The sequence below is a fragment of the Orcinus orca genome, chromosome X (genome assembly GCF_937001465.1).
Source record: "Orcinus orca chromosome X, mOrcOrc1.1, whole genome shotgun sequence".
Classification (NCBI taxonomy): domain Eukaryota; kingdom Metazoa; phylum Chordata; class Mammalia; order Artiodactyla; family Delphinidae; genus Orcinus; species Orcinus orca.
Window position 1 is genome coordinate 64,767,856 of NC_064580.1, and position 23,584 is coordinate 64,791,439.

At 41.0% G+C, this 23,584-nt stretch overlaps 1 long non-coding RNA gene across 1 annotated transcript in view; it reads left to right on the top strand.

Moving 5' to 3' along the window:
* Positions 1 to 23,584, top strand: part of LOC125963138 (uncharacterized) — a 218,999-nt gene that overhangs the window by 3,727 nt on the left and 191,688 nt on the right. Inside the window, exon 2 of the long non-coding RNA XR_007474957.1 lies at positions 2,442 to 2,557. This is a non-coding gene — a long non-coding RNA (uncharacterized LOC125963138). The remainder of the gene's footprint in view (positions 1 to 2,441; positions 2,558 to 23,584) is intronic.

Genomic DNA, 23,584 nt, shown 5'->3' on the forward strand with positions numbered 1-23,584 from the left:
TCCATTCACATTTAAGGTAATTATCAATATGTATGTTCTTATTACCATTTTCTTGTTTTGGGTTAGTTTTTGTTGGTCTTTTTCTTCTCTTGTGTTTTCCACTTAGAGAAGTTCCTTTAGCATTTGTTGTAGAGATGGTTTGGTGGCGCTGAATTCTCTTAGCTTTTTCTTGTCTGTGAAACTTTTGATTTCTCTGTTCAATCTGAATGAGATCTTTGCTGGGTAGAGTAATCTTGGTTGTAGGTTCTTCCCTGTCATCACTTTAAATATATCATGCCACTCCCTTCTGGCCTGTAGAGTTTCTGCTGAGAAATCAGCTGTTAACCTTATGGGAGTTCCCTTGTATGTTATTTGTCATTTTCCCCTTGTTGCTTTTAATAATTTTTCTTTGTCTTTAATTTTTGTCAATTTGATTTTATGTGTCTTGGTGTGTTTCTCCCTGCGTTTATCCTGCCTGGGACTCCCTGTGCTTCCTGGACTTGGGTGGCTATTTCCTTTCCCATGTTAAGGAAGTTTTTGACTATAATCTCTTCAAATATTTTCTCTGGTCCTTTCTCTCTCTCTTCTCCTTCTGGGGACCCCTACAATATAAATGTTGTTGTGTTTAATGTTGTCCCAGAGGTCTCTTAGGCTGTCTTTTTTCTTCTCTTCTGTGGCAGTGAATTACACCATTCTGTCTTCCAGGTCACTTATCCATTCTTCTGCCTCAGTTATTCTACTATTGATTCCTTCTAGTGTATTTTTCATTTCAGTTATTGTATTGTTCATCTCTGTTTGTTTTTTAATTCTTCTATATGTCTGTTTTTAATTCTTCTAGGTCTTTGTTAAACATTTCTTGCATCTTCTTGAAATTTGCCTCCATTCTTTTTCCGAGGTCTTGGATCATCTTCACTATCATTATTCTGAATTATTTTTCTAGAAGGTTACCTATCTCCACTTCATTTAGTTGTTTTTCTGGGATTTTATCTTGTTCCTTCATTTGGTACGTAGTCCTCTGCTTTTTCATTTTGTCTCTCTGTGAATGTGGTTTTCATCCCACAGGTTGCAGGACTGTAGTTCTTCTTGCTTCTGCTGTCTGCCCTCTGGTGGATGAGGCTATCTAAGAGGCTTGTGCAAGCTTCCTGATGGGAGGGACTGGTGGTGGGTAGAGCTGGGTGTTTCTCTTGTAGGCAGAGCTCAGTAAAACTTTGATCCACTTGTCTGCTGATGGGTCAGCTGAGTTCCCTCCCTGTTGGTTATTTGGCCTGAGGCAACCAAGGAATGGGTCTTTGTTGGGGCTAATGGCAGGCTCTGGGAGGGCTCATGCCAAGGAGTACTTCCCAGTACTTCTGCTGCCAGTGTCCTTGTCCCCATAGTGAGCCACAGCTGCCCCTTGCCTCCCCAGGTTACCCTCCAACACTAACAGGTAGGTCTGGTTCATTCTCTTATGGGGTCACTACTCCTTCCCCCTGGGTCCTGATGCACACACTACTTTCCATGTTCCCTCCAGGAGTGGAGTCTCTGTTTCCCCCAGTCCTGTCCAAGTCTTGCAATCAAATCCCACTAACTTTCAAAGTTGGATTCTCTGGGAATTCCTCCTCCCTTTGCCAGACCCCCCAGGTTGGGAAGCCTGATGTGGGGCTCAGAACCTTCACTCCAGTGTTTGGACTTCTGTGGTATAACTGGTCTCCAGTTTGTGAGTCACCCACCCAGAAGTTATGGTATTTGATTTTTTTGTGATTCCGCCCCTCCTACTGTCTCATTGTGGCTTCTCCTTTGTCTTTGGATGTGGGGTATCATTTTGGTGAGTTCCAGTGTCTTCCTGTCAATGATTGTTCAGCAGTTAGTTGTGATTCTGGTGCTCTCACAAGAGGGAGTGAGCACACATCCTTCTCTGAGTGGTTTTAATTGAGCATTTTATGTGATTCTGTTTTCTCTATTTTCTTAGCATGTCAATTATTCTTTTTTTTTTTTTTTAAGTTCCAACACTTTTATTCTTTTTCTTTTTCTTTTTTTTTTTTAACATCTTTATTGGGGTATAATTGCTTTACAATGGTGTGTTAGTTTCTGCTTTATAACAAAGTGAATCAGTCATACATAAACATATGTTCCCATATGTCTTCCCTGTTGCGTCTCCCTCCCACCCTCCCCATCCCACCCCTCCAGGCTGTCACAAAGCACCAAGCCAATATCCCTGTGCCATGCGGCTGCTTCCCACTAGCTATCTACCTTACTGCGTTTGTTAGTGTGTATATGCCCATGACTCTCTCTCGCCCTGTCACAGTTCACCCTTCCCCCTCCCCATAACCTCAAGTCCGTTCTCTAAGAGGTCTGCGTCTTTATTCCTGCTTTACCCCTAGGTTCTTCATGACATTTTTTTCTTAAATTCCATATATATGTGTTAGCATACGGTATTTGTCTTTTTCTTTCTGACTTACTTCACTCTGTATGACAGACTCTAGGTCTATCCACCTCATTACAAATAGCTCAATTTCGTTTCTTTTTATGGCTGAGTAATATTCCATTGTATATATGTGCCACATCTTCTTTATCCATTCATCCGATGACGGGCACTTAGGTTGTTTCCATCTCCGGGCTATTGTAAATAGAGCTGCAATGAACATTTTGGTACATGACTCTTTTTGAATTCAAAAATGGGCAGAAGACCTAAATAGACATTTCTCCAAAGAAGATATACAGAGTGCCAACAAACACATGAAAGAATGCTCAACATCATTAATCATTAGAGAAATGCAAATCAAAACTACAATGAGATATCATCTCACACCAGTCAGAATGGCCATCATCAAAAAATCTAGAAACAATAAATGCTGGAGAGGGTGTGGAGAAAAGGGAACACTCTTGCACTGCTGGTGGGAATGTGAATTGGTACAGCCACTATGGAGAACAGTATGGAGGTTCCTTAAAAAACTACAAATAGAACTACCATATGACCCAGCAATCCCACTACTGGGCATATACCCTGAGAAAACCAATTATTCTTTTTAAAAAATTTTTAGTGGTTTTTATTTTTGTCTTTTTCTTTTTTTTAATTGAAGTATAGTTGACATACAATATTGTATTTGTTTCAGGTACACAACATAATGATTCAACATTTATATACATTGCAAATTGATCACCATAAGTCTAGTGACCGTCTGTCACCTTACAAAGATATTGCAGCATTATTGACAATGTCCTCTATGCTGTACATTACATCCCAGTGAACTAACTTAGTTTGTAACTGAAAGTTTGTACCTCTTAATCTACTTCACACAACCCACCAGTCCCCTCCCCTTTGGTGACTACCAGTTTGTTCTCTGTATCTATCAGTCTGTTTCTATTTGGTTTTGTTTTTTATGTTCCACATACAAGTGAAATCATATGGCATTTGTCTTTCTGTCTGACTTATTTCACTTAGTATAATACTCTCTAGGTCCACCAATGTTGCTGCAAATAGTAAGATTTCATTATTTTTTATGGCTGTGTAATATTCCATCGCGTATATATACCACATCTTTTTTTTTTTTTTTTTGCGGTACGTGGGCCTCTCACTGTTGTGACCTCTCCTGTTGCAGAGCACAGGCTCCAGACACCCAGGCTCAGTGGCCATGGCTTATGGGCCCAGCTGCTCCACGGCATGTGGGATCTTCCCAGACCAGGGCACGAACCCGTGTCCCCTGCATTGGCAGGCGGACTCTCAACCACTGTGCCACCAGGGAAGCCCACCACATCTTTTTTTATCCATTAATCTATCAATGGCTTTAGATCCAAAATGAGCCTTAGTAGGCAGCATGTATATGGGTCTTGTTTTTTTTTTTTTAATGCATTTAGCCACCCTATGTTTTTTGATTAAAGCATCTAGTCTATTTGCATTTAAAGTAATTATTGATAGATATGTTGACTTATTCACATTTTGTTAATTGTTTTTTGGGTGTATTTGTAGTTCTTCTCTGTTCCTTTCTTCTCTTGTTCTCTGCCCTTGTGATTTGATGACTTTAGTGTTATTTTTGTGTTCCTTTCTCTTTACTTTTTTGTGTATCTATTATAGGTTTTTGATTTGTGGTTACTATGAGATACATATATGAAAATTGATATATATATCAGTCTATTTTAAGTTGATCGTTGCTTAAGTTCAAGTGCATTCTAAAAGCTTTACATTTTTACTCCCCCTTCCCCACATTTTATGTTTTTGACCTCATATCTTACATCTTTTTATTTTGCATATCTCAAATACTTATTGTAGTTAGAGTTGATTGTACTACTTTTGTCTTTTAACTTTCATTCTAGCTTTTTAAGTGGCTGAGCCACTGCCTTTACTATATATATGCCTTTACAAATGAGATTTTTTTCTTTCACATATTTTCTTATTTCTAGTTGTGACCTTTTTTTTTTTCTGCTTAAAGATGACTCTTTAACATTTCTTGTAAGTCCACTCTGTTAGTTTTTGCTTGTCTGGGAAACTATCTGTCCTTCAATTCTGAATAATATCCTTGTTGTATAGAGTATTCTAGGTTATATGAAGTTTTTTCCTTTCAGCACTTTAAATATATCCCACCACACTCTTATGGCTTGTAAAGTTTCTGCTGGGAAATCAGCTAATAGTTTTATGGGGTTTCCCTTTTATATGATTAGTTGTTTTTCTCTTACCTTTAAGATTTTCCCTTTATCTTTAACTTTTGCCATTTTAATTATAACATGTCTTGGTGTGGATCTCTTTGGGTTCATCTTTTTTGGGACTCTGTGCTTCCTGTAGCTGGACTCTGTTTTCTCCTTCATGTAAGGGAAGTTTTCAGCCATTATCTCTTCAAATAGGCTTTCTGTCCCTTTCTCTTGCTCTTCTCCTTCTGAGATTCTTATAATGTGAATGTTAGTATGCTTGATGTTGTCCCAAAGCTCCATTAAACTATTTTCATTTCTAAAATTCTTTTTCTTTTTGCTGTTTTGGTTGGGTGATTTCCACTACCTTGTCTTCCAGGTTGCTAATCCATTCTGCATCCTTTAATCTGCTGTTGATTCCCTCTAGTGGTGCAATCCCCTCTGGTCACCAGAGCCTGGTGCTCCAGGGATTTCCCCTGTGTGGGCTGCATGAACCCTCTTGTTGTGGTTGGCCTGAGATTGCTGCATGTGCATTGGTGGGCAGGGCTGCACCCTTAGGGTGGGAGACACTTTAGAGAAGCACCAGTACTGGCTGGGGCTGCCTGCTGGATGGGGTGAGACAGGAGTTTCTTTGTATGGGTACTGGTGCTGGCTGAGGCTACCCAGCAGGTGGGGTGGGCCAGGAGACACTTTGGAGGAGCTGGCTGGGGCTAGCAGGTTGAACAAGGCTGGTCCCCAAGGGAACTCCAGGGCAAGGCACACAATGTTAGCTAGGTTGATGGAGAGTGAGTAAAATGGCACCTTCCAGTGCTGGGCCAGCTAGGTGGAAGGAGAGTAAAAAAAACATAGTGCCCAATAGCACTTCTATAGTTGGAGAAAGTTTCATAAGATCCCTGCCCACTTTGGCACAGGACCTAAAATTAGTCAGTGGCTCTCCTTTTTGCATGACCCACATACTTTTCAAGCTGCTGCCTCTGTGCTGGAACTTGGAGCAAATGAATTTGTGCATGAGCCCTTCTGGAGTGGAGTCTTGGTTTCCCACAGCCCCTTTGGGCTCTCCAAGATGTAAGCCCCACTGTTTTCAAAACCAGACGTTACGGGGGGGTGTCTTCCTAGTGCAGGTCCCCTGAACTGGGGAGCCCAACATGTGGCTTGAATAAGTTGCTCCTCAAGGGCGACCTCTGCAGTTGTGATATTCCTCTCGCTTGTGGGTCACTGCATCAGGGGTGTGGGTTCTGACTAGATTGCATCTCTGCCCTTCCTACCCATCTCAATGTGACCTTTACTTTATATCCTTAGTTGTAGAGAATCTGTTCTGCTAGTCTTCAGGTCATCCTCAGAGATAGTTGTTTTATATGTAGTTGTAGTTTTGGTGTGTCCATGGGAGAAGGTGAGTTCCAGATCTTCCTATTCTGCCATCTTGATCTCTCTCCTTTATTTTACAGTATACATTTACAGCTAATCTAAGTTCACATTCAAATAATGCTATACCACTTTTTGAGTAAGGCAAGTATCTTATAACAAAGTAGTCCTAATTCCTCCTCCCTTCCCTTGTGTCATTGTTGTCATTTATTTCACTTATGCATAAGGTATAATCATTGAATGCATTGTTGCTATTATTATTTTGAACAAACTTTTATGTATTCTATCAATTAAGAATAAGAAAAATACAAGTTTTTATAATAAAAAAAACTTAAAAAAACTTGTCATAAGGCTGGGGGCCTCCTATTTTATCCCCAGATTTGGCTCAGGACTTTTTTTTTTTCTTTTTCTCAGGACTCTTAATTGTACTGTTATCTTGCTGGTGCATTTACTGAAGGAAGGGGTGGGGTGGGACTTGGGGAATACAATGCATTCACCTCCAGCTTTAAAACTATATGAACTTCATTAGCTTTTTTCTAAAAATTAATTTATTTTATTTATTTATTTATTTTGGCTGCATTGGGTCTTTGTTGCTGGACACGGGCTTTCTCTAGTTGTGGTGAGCAGGGGCTACTCCTCATTGCAGTGCGCAGGTTTCTCATTGCGGTGGCTTTTCTTATTGCAGAGCATGGGATCTAGGAGCGTGGGCTCAGTAGTTGTGGCTCGCAGGCTCAGTAGTTGTGGCTCGCAGGCTCCAGAGCGCAGGCTCAGTAGTTGTGGTGCATGGGCTTAGTTTCTCCATGACATGTGGGATCTTCTTGGACCAGGGCTCGAACCTGTGTACCCTGCATTGGCAGGTGGATTCTTAACCACTGTGCCACCAAGGAAGCCCTTTTTTTTTTAACATTTATTCCACAAATGGCCTACTGGCAACGAATTCCTTCAAGTTTTGTTTGTCTGAGAAAGTCTTTCTTTCTCTTTCACTTTTGAGGGACAATTTCACTGGATACAGATTTCTGGGCTGGTGCTTTTTCCCTCTCTCTCTGTCAATACTTCAAATATTTCACCACACTCTCTTCCTGCTTGCATAGTTTCTGAAGAGAAGTCTGATGTCATTCTTATACTTAACCCCTCTATAGGTAAAGTAATTTTTTTCCTTTGGTTTCTTTCAAGATTTTTTCTTTATCTTTTATTTTGTGCAGTCTGAAAGTGATGTGCCTAGGTGTGGATTTTTTGGCATTTATCTTGCTTGCTGTTCCCTGAGATTTCTGGATTTTTGGTTTGATGTCTAACATTAATTTCATGAAATTTTCAGTCATCATTGCTTCAGATATTTTTTCTGTTCCTTTCTCTCTTCTCCTGGTATTTCCATTATGCATATGTTACACCTTTCATAGCTGCTGCTGAACAGTTTTTGGATATCTGTTCTTTCTTTTTTTTTTTTTTTTTTTTTGGCACTACGCGGGCCTCTCACTGTTGTGGTCTCTGCCACTCTGCGGCATGTGGTATCTTCCCGGACTGGGGCACAAACCCGCGTCCCCTGCATCAGCAGGCAGACTCTCAACCACTGCGCCACCAGGGAAGCCCTGTTCTTTCTTTTTAATTTTGTTTTCAGTTTTAGAAATTTCTATTGACATATCCTCATACTCACTGATTATTTCCTCAGCCATGTCCAGTCTACTACTGAGCTCATGAAATATATTGTTTTTTTCTTTTAAGTGGGAAGCAGCTGCATAGCACAGGGAGATCAGCTCAGTGCTTTGTGACCACCTAGGGGTTGGGATAGGGAGGGTGGGAGGGAGGGAGACGCAAGAGGGAAGAGATATGGGGATATATGTATATGTATAACTGATTCACTTTGTTATAAAGCAGAAACTAACACACCATTGTAAAGCAATTATACTCCAGTAAAGATGTTAAAAAAAGAAGAAAAAAAAACAGTTTCATTGAGATATAACTGATATACAGAAAATTGCACATATATTATGTATTCAATTTGATGGATTTGGACATATGCACACATCCATGAAACCATCACCATAATCAATTAATAGACATATCTATCATCTCCAAACATTTCTTATGCCTCTTTGTTTTGTTTGTGGTAAGAACATTTAAAATGAGATTTATCCCCTTAAATTTTTAAATGCACAATACAGTACTGTTAACTCTAGTTGCATAGCAGATCTCTAAAACTTATTCATCTTGTGTAACTGAAACTTGATATCCATTTAACAACAGCTCTCTATTTACCTCTCCTTCAGCCCCTAGAAACCACTATTCTATTATCTGTTTCTATGAGTTTGACTATTTTACATACCTCATATAAGTGAAATCATGTGGTATTTGTATTTCTGACTGGCTTATTTCACTTAGTATATTGTCCTCCAAGTTCATTTATGTTATTGCAAATGGCAGGATTTCCTTCTTTTTAAAAGCTGAATAATAGTCCATTGTGCTTGTGTGCATGTGCGTGCATGTGTGTGTATAATGTTTCTTTATCCATTCACTTGTTTATGGATATTTGGATTGTTTTCTCAAATGCTTTCTTCTTTTCCATTACAGTGTATTTTTTATTTCAAGCACTTCTTTTGATTCTTTCTTAGATTTTCCATCTCTTTGCTTAAATTACCCATCTGTTCTTTCATGCTGTCTACTGTATCCATTAGTGCCTTTAGCATATTTTATTTTAAATTCCTGGTGTGATAATTCCAACATCCTTGCCATATGAGTCCGGTTCTGATGTTTTCTTTGTCTGGCTTCTTTTCAAAGTGTGTTTTTTACCTTTTAGTATGCCTTGTAATTTGTTGTTGAAAACCATACGTGATGTACTGGGTAAAAGGACCTGGTGTAAAGTGGCTTTTATCAATGTGGTGATAAGGTGTGGGAGAGAAGCATTCTTCAGACCTATGATTAGGTCTCAGCCTTTTAGTGAGCTTGTGCTCTTGGGTAGTGACTTTCACAAGGGCTTCTCAGTTTTTTCTTCTCCTTATGTGGGTCAGGAAGGTCAGAGTGTGCTAGAGTTGGGTATTTCCCTTTCCCCAGGTTGGGCAGGCACTGATAAAAGCCCAGTAGGTTACACCCTGATAAAATAGTTTGGAAGGCAGGGCCTCACTGTGAAGAACAGAATGCTCTGGGCATATTTCCAAATGGCTCCTTTTCCCATTCTTTGATTAGAAGCACAAGGATATTTTTCTCTGATCTTCATTGTGGGAACCTGGTAGGGCTCCTGGAGGTAAAAATCACAAAAGTGTCAGGGCACCTCTATGACTAGACCCTCTGGAATTTTTAATTCTCAAACTTGTCCACACTGAGCTGCCAGCAATTCATCAGTTATAGTTTAGGTTTTCCTACCCCAGTACTGGTTCCCATGGATGTTTCCACTTTGGGTTTCTGTTCTGGTAAATGTAATTCTCTGTATCTGCCTGTCTGTCTGTCCAATTTGGGGCACATCAGTTTGCCTTGCATCCTCAATTCTCCGACAGGTCTACGAAGAGTTGTTAATTTTTAACTTGTTCAGTTTTTTAGTTGTTTTTAGGATGGAGTGATGATTTCCAAGCTCCATACATGCTGTACTGGAAAGTGGATACCTTTCTTTCATTTTAGAAGGTTGTTTTTTCTGGATATAGAATTCTTGCTTGATTCTTCCCCCAGCACTTTAAATATGTCATCTCACTGCCTTCTGGCTTCCACGGTTTCTGGTAAGAAATTAGCTGTTGGGGGGGAACCGGGAAGATGGCGGGAGAGTAAGACGCGGAGATCACCTTCCTCCCCACAGATACACCAGAAATACATCTACACGTGTAACAACTCCTACAGAACACGTACTGAACGCTGGCAGAAGACCTCAGACCTCCCAAAAGGCAAGAAACTCCCCACGTACCTGGGTAGGGTAAAAGAAAAAGGAATAAACAGAGACAAAAGAATAGGGATGGGACCTGCACCAGTGGGAGGGAGCTGTGAAGGAGGAAACGTTTCCACACACTAAGAACCCCTTCGCGGGCAGAGACTGCGGGTGGTGGAGGGGGAAAGCTTCGGAGCCGTGGAGGAGAGCACAACAACAGGGGTGCAGAGGGCAAAGCGGAGAGATTCCCGCACAGAGGATCGGTGCCGACCGGCACTCACCAGCCCGAGAGGCTTGTCTGATCACCTGCCAGGGCGGGCAGGGCTGGGAGCTCAGGCTCGGGCTTCCATCGGAGCGCAGGGAGAGAACTGAGTATGGCGGTGTGAACACAGCCTGCAGGGGGTTAGTGCACCACGGCTAGCCGGGAGGGAGTCCGGGGAAAAGTCTGCACCTGCTGAAGAGGCAAGAGACTTTTTCTTCCCTGTTTGTTTCCTGGTGCGCGAGGAGAGGTGATTAAGAGCACTGCTTAAAGGAGCTCCAGAGATGGGCGTGAGCCGCAGCTAACAGCGCAGACTCCAGAGACGGGCATGAGACGCTAAGGCTGCTGCTACTGCCACCAAGAAGCCTGTGTGCGAGCACAGGTCACTATCCACACCTCCCTTCCGGGAAGCCTGTCCAGACGGCCACTGCCAGGGTCCCGGGATCCAGGGACAACTTCCCCGGGAGAACGCACGGCACGCCTCAGGCTGATGCAACGTCCTGCCGGCCTCTACTGCTGCAGGCTCGCCCTGCATCCGCACCCCTCCCTGCCCCCGTCCTGAGTGAGCCAGAGCCCCCGAAGCAGCTGCTCCTTTAACCCCATCCTGTCTGAGCGAAGAACAGACGCCCTCTGGCGACCTACACGTAGAGGCAGAGCCAAATCCAAAGCTGAGCTCCCGGAGCTGTGCGAACAAAGAAGAGAAAGGGAAATCTCTCCCAGCAGCCTCAGGAGCAGCGGATCAAATCTGCACAATCAGGGGCTTCCCTGGTGGCACAGTGGTTGAGAGTCCGCCTGCCGATGCAGGGGACATGGGTTCGTGCCCCAGTCCGGGAAGATCCCACATGCCACGGAGCGGCTGGGCCCGTGAGCCATGGCCACTGAGCCTGTGCGTCCGGAGCCTGTGCTCCGCAACGGGAGAGGCCACAACAGTGAGAGGCCTGCGTACCACCAAAAAAAAAAAAAAAAAAAAAAAAACTCCACAATCAACTTGATGTACCCTGCATCTGTGCAATACATGAATAGACAACGAATCATCCCAAATTGAGGAGGTGGACTTTGAGAGCAAGATTTATGATTTTTTCCCCTTTTCCTCTTTTTGTGAGTGTGTATGTGTATGCTTCTGTTTCAGGTTTTGTCTATACAGCTTTGCTGTCACCATTTGTCCTAGGGTTCTACCCTTTTTTTTTTTCTTAAAAAACTGTTTTTCTTAATAATTATTTTTTATTTTAATAACTTTATTTTATTTTATCTTACTTAACTTTATTTTATCCTCCTTCCTCTTTCTTTCTTTCCTTCCTTCCTTCCTTTCTTTCTTTCTTTCATTCTTTCTTCTTTCTACTGTTCTCCCTTTTATTCTAAGCTGTGTGGATGAAAGGCTCTTGGTGCTGCAGCCAGGAGTCAGTGCTGTGCCTCTGAGGTGGGAGAGCCAACTTCAGGACACTGGTCCACAAGAGACCTACCAGCTCCACATAATACCAAATGGCAAAAATCTCCCAGAGATCTCCATCTCAACACCAGCACTCAGCTTCACTCAATGACCAGCAAGCTACAGTGCTGGACACCCTATGCCAAACAACTAGCAAGACAGGAACACAACACCACCCATTAGCAGAGAGGCTGCCTAAAATCATAATAAGTCCACAGACACCCCAAAACACACCACCAGATGTGGACCTGCCCACCAGAAAGACAAGATCCAGCCTCGTCCACTAGAACACAGGCACTAGTCCCCTCCACGAGGAAGCCGTCACAACCCACTGAAACAACTTTAGCCACTGGGGACAGACACCAAAAACAATGGGAACTACAAACCTGCAGCCTGCAAAAAGGAGACACAGTAAGATAAGCAAAATGAGAAGACAGAAAAACTCACAGCAGATGAAGGAACAAGATAAAAACCCACCAGACCTAACACATGAAGTGGAAATAGGCAGTCTACCTGAAAAAGAATTCAGAATAATGATAGTAAAGATGATCCAAAATCTTGGAAATAGAATAGAGAAAATGCAAGAAACATTTAACAAGGACCTAGGAGAACTAAAGATGAAACAAGCAACAATGAACAAAACAATAAATGAAATTAAAAATACTCTAGATGGGATCAATAGCAGAATCACTGAGAGAGAAAAACGGATAAGTGACCTGGAAGATAAAATAGTGGAAATAACTACTGCAGAGCAGAATAAAGAAAAAAGAATGAAAAGAACTGAGGACAGTCTCAGAGACCTCTGAGACAAGATTAAACGCACCAACATTCGAATTATAGGGGTTCCAGAAGAAGAAGAGAAAAAGAAAGTGACTGAGAAAATATTTCAAGAGATTATAGCTGAAAACTTCCCTAATATGGGAAAGGAAATAGTTAATCAAGTCCAGGAAGCACAGAGAGTCCCATTCTGGATAAATCCTAGGAGAAACACACCAAGACACATATTAATCAAACTGTCAAAAATTAAATACAAAGAAAACATATTAAAAGCAGCAAGGGAAAAACAACAAATAACACACAAGGGAATCCCCATAAGGTTAACAGCTGATCTTCCAGCAGAAACTGTGCAAGCCAGAAGTGACTGGCAGGACATATTTAAAGTGATGAAGCAGAACAACCTACAACCAAGATTACTCTACCCAGCAAGGATCGCATTCAGATTTGATGGAGAAATTAAAACCTTTACAGACAAGCAAAAGCTGAGAGAGTTCAGCACCACCAAACCAGCTGTACAACAAATGCTAAAGGACCTTCTCTAGGCAAGAAACACAAGAGAAGGAAAAGACCTACAATAACAAACCAAAAACAATTAAGAAAATGGGAATAGGAACATACATATCGATAATTACCTTAAATGTAAATGAATTAAATGCTCCAACCAAAAAAACAGACTGGCTGAATGGATACAAAAAGAAGACCCATATATGTGCTGTCTACAAGAGACACACTTCAGACCTAGAGACACATACAGACTGAAAGTGAGGGGATGGAAAAAGATATTCCATACAAATGCAAACCAAAAGAAAGCTGGAGTAGCAATTCTGATATCAGAGAAAATAGACTTTCAAATAAAGACTATTAGAAGAGACAAAGAAGGACACTACATAATGATCAAGGGATCGATCCAAGAAGAAGATATAACAATTGTAAATATTTATGCACCCAACATAGGACAACCTCAATACATAAGGTAAACACTAACAGCCAGAAAAGGGGAAATCAACAGTAACACATTCATATTAGGGGATTTTAACACCCCACTTTCACCAATGGACAGATCATCCAAAATGAAAATAAATAAGGAAACACAAGCTTTAAATGATACATTAAACAAGATGGACTTAATTGATATTTACAGGACATTCCATCCAAAAACAACAGAATACACAATTTTCTCAAGTGCTCATGGAACATTCTCCAGGATAGATCATATCTTGTGTCACAAATCAAGCCTCAGTAAATTTAAGAAAATTGAAATGGTATCAAGTAACTTTTCTGACCACAATGCTATGAGACTAGATATCAATTACAGGAAATGATCTGTAAAAAATACAAACACATGGAGGCTAAACAATACACTACTTAATAATGAAGTGATCACTGAAGAAATCAAAAAATACCTAGAAACAAATGACCATGGAGACACGATGACCCAAAACCTATGGGATGCAGCAAAAGCAGTTCTAAGAAGGAAGTTTATAGCAATAAAATCCTACCTTAAGAAACAGGAAACATCTCTAATAAACAACCTAACCTTGTACCTAAAGCAATTAGAGAGTGATGAACAAAAAAACCCCAAAGTTAGCAGAAGGAAAGAAATAATAAAGATCAGATCAGAAATAAATGAAAAAGAAATGAAGGAAACAATAGGAAAGATGAATAAAACTAAAAGCTGGTTCTTTGAGAAGATAAACAAACTTGATAAACCATTAGCCAGACTCATCAAGAAAAAACGGGAGAAGACTCAAATCAATAGAATTAGAAATGAAAAAGAAGAAGTAACAACTGACACTGCAGAAATACAAAAGATCATGAGAGATTACTACAAGCAACTCTATGCCAATAAAATGGACAACCTGGAAGAAATGGAAAAATTCTTAGAAACGCACAACCTGCCAAGACTGAATCAGGAAGAAATAGAAAAATATGAACAGACCAATCACAAGCACTGAAATTGAAACTGTGATTAAAAATCTTCCAACAGACAAAAGCCCAGGACTAGATGGCTTCACAGGCAAATTCTATCAAACATTTAGAGAAGAGCTAACACCTATCCTTATCAAACTCTTCCAAAATATAGCAGAAGGAGGAACACTCCCAAACTCATTCAACGAGGCCACCATCACCCTGATACCAAAACCAGACAAGGATGTCACAAAGAAACAAAACTACAGGCCAATATCACTGATGAACATAGATGCAAAAATCCTCAACAAAATACTAGCAAACAGAATCCAACAGCACATTAAAAGGATCATACACCATGATCAAGAGGGGTTTATTCCAGGATTGCAAGAAGTCTTCAATATATGCAAATAAATGAACGTGATACAACATATTAACAAATTGTAGGAGAAAAACCATACGATCATCTCAATAGATGCAGAGAAAGCTTTCAACAAAATTCAACACCCATTTATGATAAAAACCCTGCAGAAAATAGGCATAGAGAGAACTTTCCTCAACATAATAAAGGCCATATATTACCACCCCACAGCCAACATCATCCTCAATGGTGAAAAACTGAAAGCATTTCCACTAAGATCAGGAACAAGACAAAGTTGCCCACTCTCACCACTCTTATTCAACATAGTTTTGGAAGTTTTAGCCACAGCAATTAGAGAAGAAAAGGAAATAAAAGGAATCCAAATTGGAAAAGAAGAAGTAAAGCTGTCACTGTTTGCAGATAACATGATACTCTACAAAGAGAATCCTAAAGATGCTACCAGAAAACTACTAGAGCTAATCAATGACTTTGGTAAAGTAGCAGGATACAAAATTAATGCACAGAAATCTCTGGCATTCCTATATACTAATGATGAAAAATCTGAAAGTGAAATCAAGAAAACACTCCCATTTACCACTGCAAAAAAAAGAATAAAATATCTAGGAATAAACCTACCTAAGGAGACAAAAGACCTGTATGCAGAAAATTATAAGACACTGATGAAAGAATTAAAGATGATACAAATAGATGGAGAGATATACTATGTTCTTGGATTGGAAGAATCAACATTGTGAAAATGACTCTACTACCCAAAGCAATCTACAGATTGAATGCAATCCCTATCAAACTACCACTGGCATTTTTCACAGAAGTAGAACAAAAAATTTCACAATTTGTATGGAAACACAAAAGACCCCGAATAGCCAAAGCAATCTTCAGAACAAAAAATGGGGCTGGAGGAATCAGTTCCCTGACTTCAGACTATACTACAAAGCTACAGTAATCAAGACAGTATGGTACTGGCACAAAAACAGAAAGATAGATCAATGGAACAGGATAGAAAGCCCAGAGATAAACCCACGCACATATGGTCACCTTATCTTTGATAAAGGAGGCAGGAAAGTACAGTGGAGACAGCCTCTTCTATAAGTGGTGCTGGGAAAACTGGACAGGTACATGTAAAAGTATGAGATTAGATCACTCCCTAACACCATACACAAAAATAAGCTCAAAATGGATTAAAGACCTAAATGTAAGGCCAGAAACTATCCAATTCTTAGAGGAAAACATAGGCAGAATATTCTATTACATAAATCACAGCAAGATCCTTTTTGACCCACCTTCCAGAGAAATGGAAATAAAAACAAATATAAACAAATGGGACCTAATGAAACTTCAAAGCTTTTGCACAGCAAAGAAAATCATAAAGAAGACCAAAAGAAAACCCTGAGAATGGGAGAAAATATTTGCAAATGGAGCAACCGACAAAGGATTAACCGCCAAAATTTATAAGCTCATGCAGCTCAATAAGAAGAAAACAAACAGCCCAATCAAGAAATGGGCAGAAGACCTAAATAGACATTTCTCCAAAGAAGATATATGGACTGCCAACAAACAGATGAAAGAATGCTCAACGTCATTAATCGTTAGAGAAATGCAAATCAAAACTACAATGAGATATCATCTCAAACCAGTCAGAATGGCCATCATCAAAAAATCTAGAAACAATAAATGCTGGAGAGGGTGTGGAGAAAAGAGAACACTCTTACACTTCTGGTGGGACTGTGAATTGGTACAGCCACTATGGAGAACAGTATGGAGGTTCCTTAAAAAACTACAAATAGAACTACCATATGACCCAGCAATCCCACTACTGGGCATATACCCTGAGAAAACCAAAATTCAAAAAGAGTCATGTACCAAAATGTTCATTGCAGCTCTATTTACAATAGCCCGGAGATGGAAACAACCTAAGTGCCCATCATCAGATGAATGGATAAAGAAGATGTGGCACATATATACAATGGAATATTACTCAGCTATAAAAAGAAATGAAATTGAGCTATTTGTAATGAGGTGGATAGACCTAGAGTCTGTCATACAGAGTGAAGTCAGAAAGAAAAAGACAAATACCGTATGCTAACACATATATATGGAATTTAAGGAAAAAAATGCCATGAAGAACCTAGGGGTAAGACAGTAATAAAGACGCAGACCTACTGGAGAACGTACTTGAGGATATGGGGAGGGGGAAGGGTGAGCTGTGACAGGGCGAGAGACAGTCATGGACATATACACACTAACAAACGTAGTAAGGTAGATAGCTAGTGGGGGGAGCAGCCGCATGGCACAGGGATATTGGCTCGGTGCTTTGTGACAGCCTGGAGGGGTGGGATAGGGAGGGTGGGAGGGAGCGAGACGCAAGAGGGAAGACATATGGGAACATATGTATATGTATTACTGATTCACTTTGTTATAAAGGAGAAACTAACACACCATTGTAAAGCAGTTATACCCCAATAAAGATGTTAAAAAAAAAGATATATAGACTGCCAACAAACAGATGAAAGAATGCTCAACGTCATTAATCGTTAGAGAAATGCAAATCAAAATTACAAAGAGATATCATCTCAAACCAGTCAGAATGGCCATCATCAAAAAATCTAGAAACAATAAATGCTGGAGAGGGTGTGGAGAAAAGGGAACACTCTTGCACTTCTGGTGGGACTGTGAATTGGTACAGCCACTATGGAGAACAGTATGGAGGTTCCTTAAAAGACTACAAATAGGGCTTCTCTGGTGGTGCAGTGGTTGAGAGTCCGCCTGCCGATGCAGGGGACACAGGTTTGTTCCCCGGTCCGGGAAGATCCCACATGCTGCGGAGTGGCTGGGCCTGTGAGCCATGGCTGCTGAGCATGCGCGTCCGGAGCCTGTGCTCCGCAACAGGAGAGGCCACAGCAGTGAGAGGCCCGTGTACTGCAAAAAAAACCCCAAAAAACAAAAAAACAAAAAACTACAAATAGAACTACCATATGACCCAGCAATCCCACTACTGGGCATATACCCTGAGAAAACCATAATTCAAAAAGAGTCATGTACCAAAATGTTCATCGCAGCTCTATTTACAATAGCCAGGAGATGGAAACAATGTAAGTGTCCATCATCGGATGAATGGATAAAGAAGATGTGGCACATATATACAATGGAATATTACTCAGCCATAAAAAGAAACGAAATTGAGCTATTTGTAATGAGGTGAATGGACCTAGCGTCTGTCATACAGAGTGAAGTAAGTCAGAAAGAGAAAAACAAATACCATTCCTAACACATATATATGAAATTTCAGAAAAAAAATGTCATGAAGAACCTAGGGGTAAGACAGGAATAAAGACACAGACCTACTAGACAATGGACTTGAGGACATGGGGAGGGGGAAGGGTAAGCTGTGACAAAGCAAGAGAGTGGCATGGACATATATACATTACCAAACGCATAATAGATAGCTAGTGGGAAGCAGCCGCATAGCACAGGGAGATCAGTTCGGTGCTTTGTGACCACCTAGAGGGGTGGGATAGGGAGGGTGGGAGGGAGGGAGACGCAAGAGGGAAGAGATATGGGAACATATGTATATGCATAACTGATTCACTTTTTATAAAGCAGAAACTAGCACACAATTTTAAACAATTATACTGCAATAAAGATGTAAAGAAAAGAATTTAGCTGTTAATCTTATTGGGGATCCCTTGGACATGTTCAGTCACTTCTCTCTTGCTGCCTTTTTTTTTTGTCTTTGATCACTTTGAATATGTGTTTCAGTGTGGATCTCTTTAATTTTACACTTCTTGGAGTTGATTGAGCTTGGATGTATAGAGTCATTTCTTTTCTCAAATTTTGGAAGTTCATGGTCATTATGTTTTCAAATGTGCTTTCTGTCCTTTCTCTCTGTTCTCTCCTTCTGGGAATCCCATTATGCACATAGTACTTTTGATGTTATCCCATAGGTGTCTTAGGCTCTACTCTTTTTTCTTCATTCTTTTCTCTTTCTACTCACAAGACTATATAATCTCAGTTGACTATAATCACACTCATTGATTCTTTCTTCTAACTGCTTAAATCTGCTGTTGAACTCCTCTCAATGATTGTACTTCTCAGCTCTGGAAACTGTATTTTATTCCTTTTTATAATTTCTCCCTCTTCATTGGTATTCCTTATTTGGTTTGATATCACTCTCCTGGTTTCCTTTAGTTCTTTGTTTATGGTTTCCTTTATTTCTTTGAGCATATTATACCCATACATTTAAAGTCTTTGTATAGTAAGTTGAATCCCTGAGCTTCTTATGGACAATTTCTACTCATTTCTTTTTTCCTGTGAATGGACCATATTTTCCTGTTTCTTTGCATGTCTCTATTTTTAATTGAAAATTGGACATTTTAAATATTATAATGTGACAACTCTGGAAACCAGATTCTGCCTCCTCTTCAGGGTTTGTTTCTGCTGACTATAGTGGGTTGTTGTTTGGTTGTATTGTGACTTTTCTAAACTATCTGTATGAAGTCTATATCCTTTGTTTAGTGTGCCCACTGAAGTCTGTGTTCTGTTAGCTTAATGGTCAGCTGTTGTTTTGACAGACTTAGCCTAAACGCCTGGAGCCAAGAAATGCAAAATAGAAGGAAAAAAAGAAGGATAAAAATACTCTCCCAACCTCTGCCTATTGGTTCAGTGCTGGGGCACTCCTTCAATGCTTAGCTGGGTCACTTACGACTCTGCCTTAGCTTCCACTTCCTACATGTGTCAATCCTGAAGACCAGCCAGAGATGAAAACTTAGGGTCTTCTCAGGCCTCTTCAAGCATGTGTCCTGTCCTTGTTATGTATATGGGTTTTTGATTCCCCAGTATACATAAAAGCTTTTGATAGTCCTTATTCTCACATATCTCCTGCCCATTCTCTTCCTTCCCAGGCTTCTAGATGTGTCTATTGCTTGTCTCAAGTGTTGTCCTTTGCCTCAGGGTGCTGTGGCCAATACCTATATATTTAAATGCTTTTGGCAATAGCCTCCCTGGAAGCCACCTGACTCCAGTGGACACTTTGAGTCAAGCAAAATAAAAAGAAACCTTTGTACCAGTTCTTGAGGGAGGCTCCAGGCAGGTTGAGACCCATAACACAGTTCTTTAAGGGTAACGTCCATATTGCTCCTTTTGGCACTGGCAACTTGCACCAGTTGTGCCTGCTACTGTCCTCACAGCTGCTGCTGATCTGGAGTGTGGGGGATGGTAAGTGGATGATTTAAAACACCAAAGCACTCTCTTACCATAAAGCAACATCTTCTTTCTTTAATAAATCTTGGTGTTATAAGTACCCTTGTTGTAAGTTCTTGACTAGATTCCAGAGTTTTTCCATAGCTAATTCTGACAGTTTTTCTAGCTCATTAGCTGCTTTTCGGGAGGGTTGTATACCTGGAGTTCCCTATTTTGTAATTTTCACTGACTGATCTATCCTAATTCTTAAAACACTGTGCTCTGCTAGTCATGAGTGCTATATGCAGTCCAAAGGCTGAAGTGGCTCTAGAATTTCCAACAGGCAGTTTTTAAGGGTGGCAGAGGGAACTGGTTAGAGAAGCAGACTAGAGAAATAGAGAACTTTTCTTAGGCTGTGTTTGCAAAGCACATTGCATAAATTTGCGAAAACACCAGTTGTTAATATCATGGACACACGAGAGCTGATGGAAATTATGGGGCAAAGTATTAAATCCTTCCCAGGCCTCTCTTGGTGCTGTGGAAGTAGCAAGCGGTTCTTTGATAGGGAAGCTGCTTCTGAGATTACATGTCAGGATGGGAGGATGAGCCTGGTCAACCACCAATAGTCCCTTCTTGAGATGGACTTGGGAGTCAAGCAAACTGGTCTGAATGTTGGGTTAGGTCCAGGGTTTAGTGAGCCTTTTTCTATCATTCTGCTCTTGGGCTGAAGAAGGTATATAGCCAACTCAGGTGTAATGGCCAGAGCTATAAAGACTTCTCAGGTTCATTCTTACTCCACTCCCACCCCTACTCCACCATCCTCCACAGTCTCTGAGGCTTATTGAAAATCACTGTGCTCTGGAACTATCTGCTCTGAATGGATGCCAATCCAGGCCAAAAGGAACTCTTTATCCATACACATTGATGCTTATCCTATGGCCACCAGGGGGCAGCTGGGTTTTGGAGACTATTACCACAACCACCATGCCCCACCCCCCAAAGCTAATTTTGAATGGCAGCTTCCAACTTTCTTCCCATAACTTTGCCCTGGAGCCTGAAGTGCACTGCAGGAAAGTAGGCAGCTTTTCAAATCACGTGATTCAGACATAGTCATCAAGTTACTCCTCGGGCCAGGAGAATGTCCAAGTGTGGCTGTTGTGATTTAGAGTGTTAGAATGTCAGCACTGGGGGACCCTTGGGGATTACCTAGGCCAGGGTTTGGGGGTTTGGAGATTTGTTTTTGTTTTTTCTTCAACTTAAAGATGCAACTCTTTTGGTTAAAGGGTAGTGGTGATGGTTGACAGTGGGAGGCCCTGGGCTCAATCATGGCCTGAAGAGATACCTCAGAATTCTAGGGCAGCGTGGTCCAACTTTCCATCCTACTCAGAGCACCTATATAATTTTACCTTATCTACCAGCCAGTGTGATAATATTTATTTAATATGTTTCTTTAAATTGACACACTTTTTTCTTAAATAAATTCAGCCTCATCCTATGTAATATCATAAATTTAATGTCCTAAGCATATTTTTTCTAATTCATATTAAAATACATCCATGACTATTGAAATTTAAGATTTATTTCTGGTAGCACTTAAAATTGTCTCATGTCCTTGTATTACACTTCAGGAAATGACCTTATGGCACCAAAGAGCACAGCTGGGAAAGTACTTATCCTAGTTCATTCTATTGTCAGGTAAAGACAGTAAAAGACCCAGAAAGGGCAAGGGACTTATCCAAGGTCACTCAGTGACAGTGACAGAGCTGGGACTTAAACCCAAGTCTACTGACTTCCAGGCCTTTTCTCCTTTCACTGTACCATATTCCAAGGGTATTAGGAAGCCCTTCCACTATCCAGACTCTCCCATAGGAAGGAAGGGAAGAAGGATGGAAAGGAAGGAGAAGAAATACTATTTGCATACTGAATTGGGACTGGTACAGAATCTATGACTCAGGAGGGCCAAGGCAGGTGTGGGGTACAATGATTTCCCATGTCTCTCTGGGTCAAGTGCCTGTGAGACCCCATCTTCCAAAGCCTGGTCTCATTTGCTCATACACACAACATGAAATTATAGAGCACCTATCATGTGCCTGAGAATACAAAAAGCTTATATTCCAGTGGGTGAAACATCTCAGTAAACAGCTGATTAGATTGCTGGGTCAGGGAGCACAGGGTGCTACAAGAGCACAGAGAAAGGCTTGATGAAAGTGGGGAGGGGGAGGAGAGTGGGCACAAGCCCTGGCCTACCCAACTTCAGCAGCCCTAGTCCAAAGGTTCGATCTTCTCTTCTCTCAACCATGGGGACTGATAGGTATTAAATACCCTTCAAAGTATGGAGTTGCAAGGCCATGGCCATACAGTCTTTTGCTTTTTTTTTTAACCACTGACATTTGTCACCAATGTCCCTTCCTTTTGCCTACTCCTTCATAGCCTTTGCAAACACAGAACCCACCCTCCAAACGGGAATGAACAAATTGAATGTGACCAGAAAACTCAACTCCAAAAGTACTGAGTGCTGGGCTGTGGCTCCTCCCAATCTCCTCCCCTGCCCAGACTTGTTAATGGAGCACTTCAAAAAGGAAGTGTTGGAAATAGGTCTGTAACTGATTAGTAGTATCTGATTCTGGTACCTCTATTTGGTTTCCGTAGTTGGATGAGAAGCTGGGGACCCACTCCCACCCCCTTCACACATGCGCTGCTTCCCCAGAAACCTGGACATAGGGATTTTGTTGCTGATTGGCTGGCAGGGCCTTGAAGGCCACTTTTACTATCATCTCTGCTCCCCCAAATACCCCCAAAAGCTCCAAACCCTTAAAATGAAATCTTCTAATAGGAAGAGGGCCCAAAATACTGTTTCTTTCATAACTGTCCGCTGGATTGGATTCCTCACAACCAGGAAAGTGCTCACCTTGAGGGAGCTCTACTGATATAGGTATCAGGCTTAGCCGCCCTGCTAAAACTGGGGCTCCTGAGGCAATGCATAGGGAGAGGACAGACCAGCCATAGCACCAGGCTCATCTTCAACTGTCTCTGCCAACTTCTCCCTTCAGGATCCTTGTCTCTGTTTGTAGTTTTCTCCCTGGCTCCTTCTCACTCCATTCACATCCCCAGGGATCTCAAGTACCCCAGTTTTCACCAATCCAATAAATTCATTTGTGGTGGGAAAATTTCTGGATGGAGATAAGAAAACATGGGTTCAAGTCTTGGCTTTTTCACTTACTAGTTGTGTTACTTGGAACAAAATAATTTCACCTCTCTGTTTTACCTCAGTTTCCTCTTTGCAAAACAGGCATGATAATCCCTGACCCACTTACCTCTCAGAAAATTACTGTAGAGATCAAAAGGGATACTGAACATCAAGTTGCTTTGTGAACAGTCAATCACAATGTACAAGTGAAAGGTTGAATGAGTCATCTCTCTTTGGGGATTGGTATTTTGAAAGAGCATAACTTGAAGGAAGCTGCCACTAATACAGTATTTTAAACATCAGGGCAGGATGGGATAGAGGGTGGAGGCTCAGGCCACTTTGTTGACTTTATTATTCACGTGACAACCAATTATTAAACATCTACTATGTCTAGGCATTCTTCTAGATACTGGAGATAAAAGTCGCTGCTCCCAAGGAACCGACATTCTAGGAGCATGGCAGGGACCTAAGAAAAATAGCCCCTGTCCCTCTGGCCTAGGAAACTGAATCCAAGGTTTAGTTCTGAGCCTCAGGGCTATGGAAGAACTTTCAATCACTAGATTTAATGCTTTCCATATAAAATCTATTTTAGCATTAACTCAACAATATCAGCCATTTGTTGAGGCCGTGTGTAGATCCAAAGTAATGTGTCATATATTCAATAACATGCATTTAATTCAACAAAT